Genomic DNA, 13483 nt, shown 5'->3' with positions numbered 1-13483 from the left:
GGCCATGCAGGCAGCTCCAGGGAACTCATCCAGCTTGGAGAAGATGTCTGGGAGAAGGCTTGGCCCCTGCAGGTTGGTCACCATGAGAGCCATGTGCCTGCACCGGCCTCCCCAGCTCTGCTCTTATCAAGCTCCTTGCCCACTCGCTTCTCCTCTGCCAGGATGCCCAAAGTTGTAACACAGGCCCCGGGGCCCTGTCCCCTTGCGGCCAACAAATAATACCTTTATGTCTGTGGTGGGGCCATGGCCGGGCCTTAGGGCCCCACCCGTGGTCAGGGACAGGAGTCCTTCTGTGGTGTCACCCAAGCAATCGGGATGTGTCTGCGCCCAGGGTGTCGGGAAGAGAAACAGGCTGCAGGCGGGATTCTGAAGATAAAGGACACTTGAGAGGGGCTGAGGTCAGTTAGGATGTCAAGACGAGGTACCCAGGACCCCACACACAGCCCGACCCAGCACCCCAAGTGTCTTAAGAAAATAGGTCAAAGGATCCTCAGAATAACTTGGCTTTCATGGCACACTCTCTGCTCCCCTGGGACGCTGCACTCTCTGCTGTTCACCCTGCTGGGGCTTCTGTGGGCCATGTGGATGTCCCGGGGTCCCTATCACCACCCCGTTCTGGTCACCAGGTGAGGCTGGACAGAGACAAATGAGCCGGCTTTCTCGGGTCCCCAGGGCTGACAGGGAGCTGCTTGCATGTGTGCTGGGCCCCTCCTGAGGGGGTGTTGGCTCCGTGGGGTCTCCTGCCCCGCACAGCACACAGCCCTGCAGTGTCAGATTCCAGAACAAGAGCATCCCTTGAAGTCCATGGCCCTCTGGTGAAGGCCCGACCTGGCACCCGGTGGGCGGGAGCCCGGACCCCTGCTCTGCTGCAGACCTTGGGCAAATGAGCTTCTCTGGGCAGAGAACACCGCCTCTGACCACAGGGTGTTCTGAGCCGCACACGGGACAGCTGGTGGGGAGGCCCCACACAGTGGATTTCAATTGGTGCCGCTGCATCCCTGAGCGTGTGGGCACCGACCTGAACACCTTTCCCAGAAGCCTGCGCTGGCTCCTTTCAGGAAGGTTCCAGGTTGGGCCAACTTTCCGAGGGCAGGTGTTGTGCAGGGTGTGGGTGCTACTCACGGGGCCTGGACATCCGGTGATGTGACGGGGGCGTGAGAGGGGTCGCCCGGGGAAGCCGCTCAGAGCAAAGGCTTGGGAAGCCACAGCATGTCCGCCTGCTGCAGTTCTGCTCTAGGACTTGGTTGGATTTTAATGGTAAATGGCCAAGGGCCAAGCTTGTGATGATGGGGATCTTTCAAGAGTCCCGAGGCTTTTTTCCACCCACACTGTGTACGTGGGGGGCTAGGATGCCTGGGGGCTCCGAGGGCCTCAGCCTCAGAACCAGTGGGCACCTCTGGGGGTCCCCTGCTGACCTAGTTGGGCCGGAGTGGGGCCCAGGCATCTGCAGTGAAACCCACTGATGTAGACAACTAGGGGAAAAAGGGGCGAGACAGTCCCGGGGGAGCCTTGGGGGTGTCAGGAGCCGTGTCCAGTCCGTCTAACCCCCCCCCCCTCCCCGCAGGGGCATGCGGGGCAGACACTGTCCTTCTGGGAAGCTGCACAAAGAAGAGCTTCAGGCCTTTCTCTCCACGTATCTTCTCTTTCTTTTAAAACTCTAGCGGGTTCAGCCTTCTCGGAGGTGGATTTTTCCCTCCCGTGGCTTCCTCCAGGTCACGCTTAGGGACGCGTGAAGGGACGACACCCCCCCACACCTTTGTCACGTTCTGATCACACACGGAGTCGGGATGGAGAAGGCGGCCCTCCAGGGCAGCGCTGGGAACGGGCTGTTCCGGCCTGGCGCTCGCTGCCACCCGGGGAACCTGTCTGGCCGCTCCGGGGAGGTCAGCAGCCGCAGGGAGGGCTCCGCAGGTGAGCCCCAGCTGGGCGGCCTCTGTGATGTGGCGCCCGTGGGTGTCTGCCAGCCTGAGGAGGCTCCCGGAGCCGAGCCGCCTCCCCTTCCTGGGCTGCCCGCACAGGCTGGAAGTCGGGTCTCCAGGGGCAGAGAGGGGAGTTTGCTCCCTCAGGGTGGGGACCGCCGTCCGCAGGGTTGGAGCAGGGTCCCAGCCAGTGAGCCACTAGGCCAAGCGCTTCGGCCAGGGGACCAGAAAACATGCACGGGGGGGATTTTATGACCCATTCCGATTTGTCTTGGTTTACATGTGCCTCTATGGTCTCTGCTCGGCCTGACTCCTGCTGCAAATATTAAAGTCATGAGCAGAGCAAAGGTGGGCGCCTTCTCCTTACATTTGGTGGGAGAACCACGTTGTTCCCAGAACCTGCGGTTTCCGTCCACGGACTGACCTAACTGGTAAGTGATTTGACTAAGTTAAGAGATGCCTGTAAATCTGGTTTTGAACCCTAGCTGACAAAGACACCGAGGTTAGTTTTTTTTCATAGCTGTGAGGACATAGGCCCTACGGCTCCACCTTCATCCTGCACAGTGTCCATCTTCATCTGCTGGACGTGGGACCAGCCTTAGCCTCGGGTTTGTCCATGATGGGCTGTGCTGCATGGCAGAGGCCACCAGCAAATGTGGATTGGTTATTCTCAATGGGGCGCACAGACCTTATCTGGTCTACATTGCCATATTTGGGACCTCAAGGGGTCCTTCCTGTATCTTTGGGGTCTGACACCCTTGCTTAGGCCCGATGGATGAAGTCCACAGAGCGCCGCTAGAGGAAGGTCAACCAGAAGGCCCAGCCCTTGTGTCTGGCTCTGCCTCAGGATTTCTCTTCTCCCCACCCAAGGACTGCTGATGAACAAGGGCTGGGGAGACCCAGGGAGCATGAAGAGCAGGAGACATTTCTGTCTGTCCTGACTTGGCTGACTCCTGCTTGTGGGGTGTGGGCTCTGTCCCCTTGCTCTGCTCAGACCGCTTCATTGCCTGTGGCGGGAGGTGATGTCACCTCCCATTTGTCAGAGGTCTGCCCCCTGGGCCTCAAACTCCATCCAAACAGCAGACCAGAGAGCTGGGCATCATCTCCAGCTCCCACACAGGGCATGTGTGTCTCCCTGCGGCTGGGAGAGCTGTCCATGCTCTGTGCCTAGGCCATCACAGACGTGGCCTGTCATCTGTGGCCAGCTCCCATTGCTGCTCCATGGGGCCCCGCCCCACACCTGGCTCTGGCATGAGGTACAAAGCGATGACCCGGGAACAGATGTGAAGCTCAGGCTGCCTGATTCAGAGCCCTGGCATTCAATGGGTAAACCTCTAGAATCAACAAATGTAGCCCGGGACTGACAGGTGATTTACAGACTCTTGGCCTATGTGTGAGGGATCCTGGTGCATCTGGGCTTGCCACGGGGCTTCCAGGATGCTGTAGGCAGGGGCTCACAGGCTGCCCCATTGGACCCCATGCACCCAGCTGACCTTTCATGGACAGGCTTCACTGCCTCAGAACATATGATGGGACTCACGGAAGGCAGGGTCGGGCCAGGCCCCACGTGGGCTATGTTGCTTCTGGCATTGGCACTGGCCAAGGCAAGGGTGCACAGTGGGTCTCCGAGGGGCAAATGCCCCCCACTCTGTGGGGCATTTCTTCGGGGAAACAAGATCATCGAGATGCTTGGTATTTTGTGGGCAGGGTTAGGCCCAAGGGGGAGCAAGTCCCAGGCAAACAGAATGACGCCATGGCCCAAAACATCCTGCCAGCTGCTGGACTGTGTGAAACATGATGTTGATGGTCTGTATGTCATACTCAACTTGCGTGTGTCCTAAACCATGCCTTTCTCACACGGCGGAGATTCACGGCGAGCTTCCCAGAAGCACTGCTGGGACCCTCCGGGGACATGCAGGCTTGGTTCGGCCCGGCGCTGGTCCACAGTCTCAGGAGATGTTGCCCGCGGGGCTGGGGTCCTGAAGCCGCACCCGCCGTGTCCTCAGGGATCCTGAGTGAGGAGGATGTCGGAGGACCACCGACCACGTGATCTCCGCGGCGGCCACCTGAACGCTTACTGCTCCAGGAGACGTTACTTTTCCTTCACTTCCTTTTATGCTGCCATTTGGGCACTTGATACTCCGTCTGCACGTTGTCGGAGGGACAAGGAGGCTCCTGCGGGATAGCGCAGGACAGCGAAGAGGGGCTGCGAGGACGGAGGCTGATGGGCAGGTGCGCACGCGCCCTGAGCCCCGGGGAGCCTGCACCTGCACCTGGGCTGCTCTGCCCTCCTGGCCCTGCCCTGCAGGGGGCCCTGACCCGACCTGGGGGGTGGGTGGCTCTGGCCTGTCCCTCCCCGCTACATCAGGTGCACAAGGAAGATTAGGAGCCGAATCTGGGGGGAGGGGCCAGCCCCACACCAGGGCTGACGCATCGGCTCCCTGGGAGAGACTGCTCACCTCCGGGACTCCCTGCAGGTGCTCGGACTGTGTGTCCCTGCGGGGCGATTAGACGGACGACGGGAGGTGGGAGCGGTGGGCTGCTGGTCCCTGGGCTCTCTTTATGTTTCGGAAGAAAATAGAAAGGCACCAGAGCCACTTCCTGTCCGGCCTGGGGTCCCTCTGCAGAGAGGAGGGCTTTCCCGAGTGACCTGGAGCCGCCCGGTCTGGAAAAACCACTTCACCTCCGGCGGCTCCTGTCTCCTCCAAGCAGGCGCGGCCCAGCCCGGTTTCTCTGTTGATTCCCAACCGGCCTTGCAAGCAGCTCCAGGGGCGGGTTCCAACACTATTTGGAATAAGATCCTGGAAGTCAGCACAGGGGGCTCCCAGGAGACGTCGTCGCCAGACATCCTGCCTCTGCTTGTGGACTTTCTGGCAGATTCAGGGAGGCAAGAGAGAAGCAGCCAGACTCGTTCACACATTCACACTGTGTTCACATTCCAGATGATTCCCAGTTGAGCAGTGTGAGTGCATGCTACTTCTGGTCACTCCAGACGCTGGCAGTTTTCCCCGGAGAGACCTGATATGGAGGGGTGTGTGTGTGTGTAAATGTGTGCACGTGTGCATGCATGTGTGGGTGCAAACCAGTGCATGCTTGTGCATCCTTTCGGCCATCTGGGCCACTGACAGCATGTGGGGAGTCAGCAGGATTCACGGGACCCGGCTGCGTCCCCAAGAGGCATTGGGAGGCTTCCATCCTGGACAAGCCCATGGGCATGAATCTGGCTCCTCTTTGAAAGACAGATTGGAGCAAATGTGACATGAGCTATCCCCGGGGCCCAGCAGTCCCTGCACCTGCCCAGTGACCAGCCTGTCCAGAGAGGGTGGCAGTGCAGCCAGGCCCTGTTGAGACCCCTGCCTTCTCAGGTGTGGGGCCTTTCTCTCTGCACTCAAGCTGGGATTCAGAACCGAGGCTTTCTGGACGTGCATGTGCCGTGAACAGCCACCACCCCGTGAGCTGATGTGTTACTATTTTGTCTTGAAACTAAATGACGTAAATAAAGCCTCATGTCCATCTGTTCCGGTTGGACTTTGCCTGCAAATGAATTACAGAAAGACTTTTTGGATTTCGAGTGAACGATAAAGAGCTATAGCCCTATAAACATAAACCAAGCTGGTAGATGCAACCAGGCCTCACAGGCACACAGGCTGTACGTGCACACGCACGCTCGCTGGAGGCCTGAGGGTAGCGGGAAGGTCAAAAGTCAGCCATAGATGAGCCCCTCCCCAGGGCCCTGCTAAAGGGGGCCAGCTGCCGCCCATGCTTCTGGCAGCAGATGGCCCCCTGCCCTGGGGGGAGGTCAGGTGGGGGCAGGGAGGCCAGCGCCGAGCTGTCAGCTCTTGGGCTGCCAGCCCCCTCCCCTCCCACCCGCGCTCTCCCCTTGGCCAGTAGAGCCTGAGATGTCTGTAGCTACTGACAGGGGCCTGCCCCCCCTTCAAACCCCAGGCAGACAGGTGGGACGTGAGGCGGGGAGAGGGATGTGTAGCTGCTCTCAGGGAAGCAGAGTAAGGAGCCCTGTGGCCAGTGGCCATGGGGGATCACCCCACTGATAATCTGGAAGCAGGCTTGGGAGAGGCTGAGTGGCCCCGAGACGACAAAGGGCAGTGGTCAGAGGTGACCCTGTGCCTGGTGCATTTAGCTGAACATGAGGCCCAGAGAATCTGAGACTGGGTATTCTACCCTCGCAGACCGACCGGGCCTAGAGTTGGCTTTAAGTCACTTTAAGCAAAAATAATGAGCTGTGGTATGTTTGCACAAACTGAGATGCACAGAAAGCAGAAATCTGTGGATGGTTTTTCCCATTTAGTGGCGATGGGGTGCCCTGGGGAGGAAGGTCAACTCTGTGGCCTGCAGTTGAGAGCACAGGAGAAATTTTGAGGATGGTGCAATGGGAAAGAGCCACTGGCCCTGAGCAGACATCTGGAACTCTGTCACCTTGTCTTTTCTTCTCTGTTGAGAATCAAAAAGAAGCTTTAAAATAATTCTGAAATACGCTATGCACACTGATGAGTGGATCTAACTTATGTGCCTATTAGAAAGAACAGTAACAAGGATGCCTGGGAGGCTCAGCAGTTGAGCATCTGCCTTCGGCTCAGGGCATGATCCTGGAGTCCCAGGATCGAGTCCTATATCGGGCTCCCTGCAAGGAGCCTCCTTCTCCCTCTGCCTGTGTCTCTGCCTCTCTCTGTGTGTCTCTCATGAATAAATAAATAATTTTTTTTTTTTAAAGAAAGAACATAATAGAGACCCCCACGAAGCTCCCATGGGGGTTACCACTAGAGCATGACCATACCTCCAAGCACTCCCAGCACAGCATCCTCCCTTCTCTTACTGCGGCTTCCATGACCACTGGCCTGAAAGCTGCATTAATAGTTAACTTCTCTTGTTTGAAATGTTACTGTATACAGATATGTTGCTAAGCAAGAGATTGCTAAATTTTGCCAGTTTTTGAACTTTCACAAATAGAGTCATACTGTAAAGCGTGTGACTTGAATTTTCCTGCTCATGAGATGTATGCCCCGTGAGGCATAGACTTATCCACCAATTGTTTTCACCATTGCAGAGTACTTCACTGTAGGAACTGTTGCCAGGTTTTGCCCTGGCAAACGATGCTTATCTGTTTATCTCTGAAAGCTGCAGATCTGAGAGTGGTTCAGATCCTAGCTACCCTGTCCCTGCTTGTGCGACCTTGAGCAAGTCAACATGTTCTAGGTCCTGTACCTATAAAACGAGATAATAATAGTGCATGGCTTAGAAGGCTGCAGGGAGAATAAAGGGAGCTAGTCTAGTAGATATAGCACTTAAATTGCCATCTGGCATGAGGTCAGTTTAAATATTAGATATAACAATGATGATGATGATGATGGTGGTGGTAGTGGTGATGGTGGTGATAGCAATGGTGGTGGTGGTGATGATAGTGGTTGGTGATTGTGATAGTGGTAATGGTGGTGATGGTGATAACAATGGTGGTGGTGGTGATGGTGGTGGTGATAGTGCTGATGGTGGTGATGGTGGTGATGGTGATGGTGGTGATGGTGGTGATGGTGGTAGTGGTGATGATGGTGCTGGTGATAGTGATGATGGTGGTGATGGTGATGGTGGTGATGGTGATGGTGATGGCTATGATGATGAAGATAGTGGTGATAGCAATAGTGATGGTGGTGATGACGATGACAGCGGTGGTGATGATGGTGACGGTGATGGTGGTGGTGATGGTGGTGACAGTGATGTTGATGGTGGGAGACATGATGGCGATGATGATCCTCTCTAGTGTGCACATGCTTGTGTGTTCATCCCCGGTGTGCTCAGACTTCAGTGTCTGTGTCCTTGTTTGTGAGCCTCTGTGTGCACAGCCCCATTGCATGTTGTACACCCCTTTGCCAACATCTTCCGAGGGTTCTCAGCAGGCTCTGCCTCCTGTCCACGTGTCTCTGTTGAGTTGAGAGCTATTTGTGTGGAGGTGGACACGGAACTGAGGACAGAAGGGAGGGATGCACACCCCCTCAGGCATCCTTGTCCCTGGGTCAGGGGGTCTCAGGTGCCTGAAGATGCCCACGATCCATAGAGGCTCCTGGGGGCAAGTGAGGGGGTGCTGGGGGCATGGTTCCCTCAGTGGTGGTTCTTCAGGAGGAAAGGCAGCCGCTGTGCAGGGAGGGGTCCTCGGGGCCTGCGGTCAGCTCCCGCCTCCCCTGCCGGCAGCCGGGACTCTACCCAGCAACCCGGCCACCCTCCATCTGCTGTCTGGAATAATGAGCTCACCCCTCCGCTGCTGGCACAAGCCAGCTTTCCTTCTTCTAGTCACTGGATTATCCTTTCAGTTTCCCATTGTGTCGGCTAATGGCCTCACAAGGCGCCTGCCTGTTACCTTTCCTCCCCCGCTGGCGGCTCTGGAGGAGGGCCGCAGTCCCGCAGACCTCAAGGCTGGGCGTGTGCTGGCAGGAATGTGGCCCAGAGGAGCTCGGGGACATGCATCACCCTCTGGCCTTCAGGGCGGCCATCAGCCCGGCCTCCAGTGTCACAACATTGTATGGGGAGCCCTCCCCTCCTCCGCGACAAGGCTCATCATCTGTGTCTTTTTAAGCCCTACCCCAATTAAGCACATGGCCATCCCTTGGCGGTGACAGATGGCCTGGGTGCCCGAGGTGGGTTGGAGCCTGCGGAGGGGCCCTTGGATCACTGTCGATGCCTCGGTACCCCGAGAGGAGAAGCGACGGGGCTCTGAGGCCAACATTCTGCCCCTTTGGGCGCTAGGCCGGGTGCTGCAGGAGAGAAGCTGTCAAGGTGACCCTGTCCCTTTGGCCGCCTCCCACCGTCCCCCTGTGCAGCCGAGGGTGCAGACGGGCATAAAGGGCCCCACGAGGCCTCCTGTGGCAGCAAGAGAGCTCACATGCTCAGGGGGAGTTGGGAAACTCAGCTGTCACCGCCATCAGGAAGGAGTGACCTGTGATAACGTGACCAGCCAGTGCTTGCTGTCCTCTTAGCTTTGCTTAGGGACGGATCTGGAAGAGAGGGTTGTTTATCTAAAAAGGAGATGTCACAGAACAGAAACCATGGGGCCTGTCCTGACGAGGGCAGACATTGGTGGCACCCGGATTTCCTGGGGTGGGGGGGCTGCAGGAGCCTGGCCTCAGCACCCGGGGCAGCCCAGCTCTGACCTCTGCAGGTCCCCACCCCAGGCATGCAGGCGGTGGGCGGTGGCTCCCGTGGCTGCCCCCGTGAAGGCCCGAGCACACGTCCCTGCTGGCTGTGGCTTTGTTCTCTGAGGCACAGCTTTCTCCAGATTTGCTGATCTTAAAAGCGGTGACATGCCGTGTCAGATCTGCCTGAAGTCCAGGCATGTGGCCACGGCATCGAGCATGCAAATGAGTCGGACGCTTGCCCGTGGCCCCAGGGCAGCGGAGCCCGCCGCCCCACACCCCTGGGAGGCCCAGCAGGTGCCGCGCAGGGCAGGTGTGCGGCTCGCCATATGCTCTGGCCCGGGTCGGGTTTCTGCCGGCGTCTTTCAATTACCCGCCAGGTGAGATACAGCGGGCGGGGAGGAGCCCACACGGGCCTGCGGCTGCGTGAGTCACCTTGGGGCGCCCATGTGCCGGCACTGACAGCTGGTTTTTGTTTGTAGCTTTGGAGCTAGGACAGCCTCGAAACCCTGGCCACAGCCTGCGGGAAGGGCCAGGAGTGGGGGGCGGGGCAGGGGGCTACGGCCCACTGTTGGGAGCTTCGGACCCCGGGTGGCTCTTGCTAAAATCCTCTGCATTTTGGAGAGCTCTGCTGTACCCCTAGGAATGACATTGGACCCTCAGGGAAACAGGACCCCAAACATCTGTGTCCTCCGTTTCTGTGATGCCAGGTTTGAGGGCCGACAGTGCAGTGGTTCACTGTCCAACCCAGAGGCCACTGGCCACCCGAGGCCACTTGAATGTCAGTTAATGGAAATAAAACCGAACCCTTAGTGTCTTGACATCGGTCATGGTAACCGACAGTGCGGAGAGCGAGCACGCCTGTGGCTGCAGACGTTGGAGCGGGCAATGCCCTGTGGACAGGCCCTCCGGCGACAGGCGGTGGCCTGGGGCTGAGGGCAGAGGCCTGGTCTGCTGAATCCTCATTCCTCAGCGCCAACTGGGGTGCAGCTATGCTCAGAGAGAGGCCTCCAGAAAATCCAGTGTGCAAGGACGGGGCGGGGGCCCCCTTGGGAGTGGAGGCTATCCTTGGTTGGCCCAGGAGGTCCTCCTCTCCTCTGGCCACAAGGCTGAAAGAACCCTTGCCCCACATCAGACTTACTGCGGCGACTCCCGAAAAGCTGCATTAACGCGGCTCGGCAGCTGCCTCCGAGGACGCCAGCCTGGGGCTTGTGCCAGGAGCGTGCAGCCTCTCTGAGCGGCTCTGGGTCCCCCCTGTAATTTAACAGATGATCATTTTTGCAGCAGAGGGATAATGACCCACGCCAGGAGCTCTAAGACCCAAGGTTTGGTTCTTTTACACGCTCAAGTGCACACCCAACAGCGTGCGGCAGAGAAGGGGTTCGGACAAACACAGAGTTTCGGTGGGGGGGGCGGGGGGTGCTTTGCTAGCCGGGCAGCATTTCACAGCACGTGCTGCCAACTGTTGCAAAAGGAAAGGCATCCCCCCGAAGAAAGAGGGGAGATCCGTGCATGATCGCAGGCCACGGCCCCTCCCGCTGCCTTATTCTGGGGCAGCAGGCCCGCGACAGCTGGGTGTCACTGACAGCTGCTTTTTCCTGGGGAGAAATTAAAAGATTAGGGGACGTAGGCACGTGCTGGCCTCAGGAGCCCAAACAATGCTTAATTTAGGGGGAACTTGTCTGGGGAGGCTGACAAAGGAGGAGGCTCCGAGTTGGCCAGGGGTCAGAGGGGGCTGGCTCTGCCTGAGACAAAAGAGCCGAGGCGGGGAGGGGGCCGAGGGCCAGGGGGGATCCGCCCAATGAAAAGGGGCCTCGGCAGCAGCTGCTCCAGCTCCAGAAATTTGAGACGGGTCTTTTCACAAACACAAATGCAGAGAAGAATGGGGGGCCACGCTGAGCTGAAATGGCTCGTTTGCAAATGAAAGGCAGATTGAGAGCCCGTCCACTTTCCAAGTTGTCACCTAAGAGGGTGGAAAATAGTTAGGGCAGGGAAAGCACGCGCTGGGCCAGAAGTGTGCCGAGCAGATGGGCCCTCCGCCCGCCCCCCCCCCCCAGCCCGGCTCCATGTTTACATCACAATCACGGGCCCTGCCGCGGTGCAGAGGCTCGCCCCCCGCCCCAGCAACCCCCCCCATGATGTCTGAGTGGACTCCCTGCTAAAGTAGACGCGCTCACAGCCAAGAAGACACAGCAGCTTATGGGCAGGCAGGCCTGGGAGCGGGGCACGCGCGGTGCCCCCAGGTGGGATGCCCGACTTCCCGGGACGCCGTTCCCTCCAGGAGACTGGTGCTGGTCAGGACTGTGCATCGCAGGGGCGCCGGGCCCTCGCCAGCTGCTGCTAAGGTTGCACAAGGCCCGTCGCCAGAGTCGGGAGCCTGAGGGCAGGGGTTTGCACCCCTGCTCCGCTTCTGGAGTATTTCTGCCAAGGAGGCGCAGTGTACTCAGCTGGACGGAGCCTGGGGCAGGGCCTTCCACTCTCCTCGACGTCAGGAGGCAGGGAAGGGTCATGCTGAGGGGGGGTCGGCTGTATCAGCCCACCCTCCTGCCGCTCTGTGCCGTGGGTGGTGATATTGAAGCCTGCAGAGTCCCAGGGAGGCCTGCCCTGCACGTTTGTGTGACTGCACCGTGGCGGCCGGGAGGACGGCCCTGAGATTTTAGGATACATGCGGTATTTAGTGGAAAAGGCACCATCCCAACGAGGGACTCCCATGAGCTCAGCTTGGAGCTGACGTGCATGCGTGTGTATGTGCAGGTATGTTAGGGACCAAGGGTGCTCTGGGGATGGCGCCGCGGCAGCTTCCCTGGACGACTGAGATTCTGCAAATACAGGGGTCGAAAGGAGAAGTCGGAGCAATGCGCCTGGAATCCCACAGCTCTGAGACATCCGCACAGCACCCAGCAGCTATCGGGGCCTAGAGTTACTCGGGGGATGGCCCGAGGTCCTTCTCAGCCCCCAGGACACCCCATGAGCACACCATTCCTGCAGCCTGACATCCCATGGGCCCACGAGTGACACCCACTGCTGCCCCCGCGTCAGCCTGGAGGATGGGTGATGGTGGGAATGGGGGGACTTGCAGATCTGGGGGGACGGTCTCTGCCTGGAGGACCTTCTGGTAGCCGTATGGGCAGCGGGGGCTCAGCAGAACCAGGTGGCAGGCACCTCTGAGATGCTCCCACTCGGCATCCCCAGAGTCTTTATGATGTCATCCTTGCCAAGTCCGCGTCACTGTTTTTACTCTTCTGGTTCTGCCCTCGCACCTGGACCATTGGGAGAGGTTGTGAAGAAAGGCCCGGGCCCCATCCCAGAACGCCTGCATTAGGATCCCCAGGTTGGGGGAAGCCTGGCACTGCTGTGCTTTACGAAGTTCCTTTAGGGGCTTCTGAAGGGACACAGAGGATCAGCCTCGATGACCCTGCTGAGTTCCTGAAATGAGTGGGGGTGGGATAAGCGCAGGAGGGACCCTGACGCAGGGCCAGGTGTGGGGTCCAGGACACATTGGCTCATGTTGCTGGCCTGGCATCCTTCAAATCCCTGCCCCACGCCCCGCTCAGAGGCTGCGCGGGTGCAGAACGGTGGGGGCCGTGGCAGAGGCACATGCCCTCGGACGCTACGGTCGGAGGACTGAGCATCTCTGCGGTGCCTGGAACCCCATGGTGCAGAAGGCAGAGGTATCCCCATGGAGCCCACCCAGCAGGGCCTGTGGTTCGTGCCTTGCAGAGTGAAACCCCACCCCAGGCCTCACGGACACTTCCTCTCCCCGGAGGTACGGACCCTGGATGCTGGCAACTGGGCTTTAATCCCCTAGTTCCCCAGAATTTCTGGGGCAAACACGGACTCTCTTTGCTTTCTGCTCAGAATGTGGAGGGCTGCACAACACCATCGTTTGCGGTGTGTGTTTTTGTGTGAGGTCAGATGCAGAGCGATTGTTGCCAGGGCACGGAAGTTGGGGGAATTTAGTTGTCCTGGTGGTGCTGGTGGCCTGAGAGGGGCGGGTGCCCGGCTCCGTGGAGAGGGTGGAGACGTCCGGGCCCACGCGGAGGAACCAAGAGGATGCTGCCTGGAAGCGGGTTATGTGGGCTTGAGCATCTACACGGGCTCCCTGCTCTCTGGGAGCTGCCGCCTAGCCCCGAAATCACAGAAATGGGCTTTGTCGGCAGGGAGGCTGCGGGAGGAAGTGCCTGGACGGGACCTCAGGGCTTTGGTCCCTCCTCAGCCCCACGGCAGATGGGGGCTTAAACAGCAAATGCCTGCCTCAGGCTCTGCAGGCAGCGTCCATCAGGCGCAGGCAGGGGGGTCAGGCTCTGGACAGAGCCTTCCGTGCTCATAGATGGAGGATGGAGAGCGCTCTGGCCTCCGATCTCATCATGGGTCCACCCTCACCCTCATGACCTCCTCTAACCCTCATCACCCCCCAAAGGCCTGCCT

At 58.9% G+C, this 13483-nt stretch overlaps 1 long non-coding RNA gene across 1 annotated transcript; it reads left to right on the top strand.

The window, feature by feature from the left end:
• The first annotated feature begins 1961 nt into the window (after positions 1 to 1961).
• Positions 1962 to 5460, top strand: LOC119875980. Its single transcript, XR_005354333.1, has 2 exons — positions 1962 to 2350; positions 3786 to 5460. It is a non-coding gene; the product is annotated as an uncharacterized LOC119875980 (long non-coding RNA).
• Positions 5461 to 13483: the final 8023 nt, after the last annotated feature.

Source organism: Canis lupus, chromosome 1, assembly GCF_011100685.1.
Source record: "Canis lupus familiaris isolate Mischka breed German Shepherd chromosome 1, alternate assembly UU_Cfam_GSD_1.0, whole genome shotgun sequence".
Lineage (NCBI taxonomy): Eukaryota > Metazoa > Chordata > Mammalia > Carnivora > Canidae > Canis > Canis lupus.
This window is presented reverse-complemented; position numbering and strand designations above follow the sequence as displayed.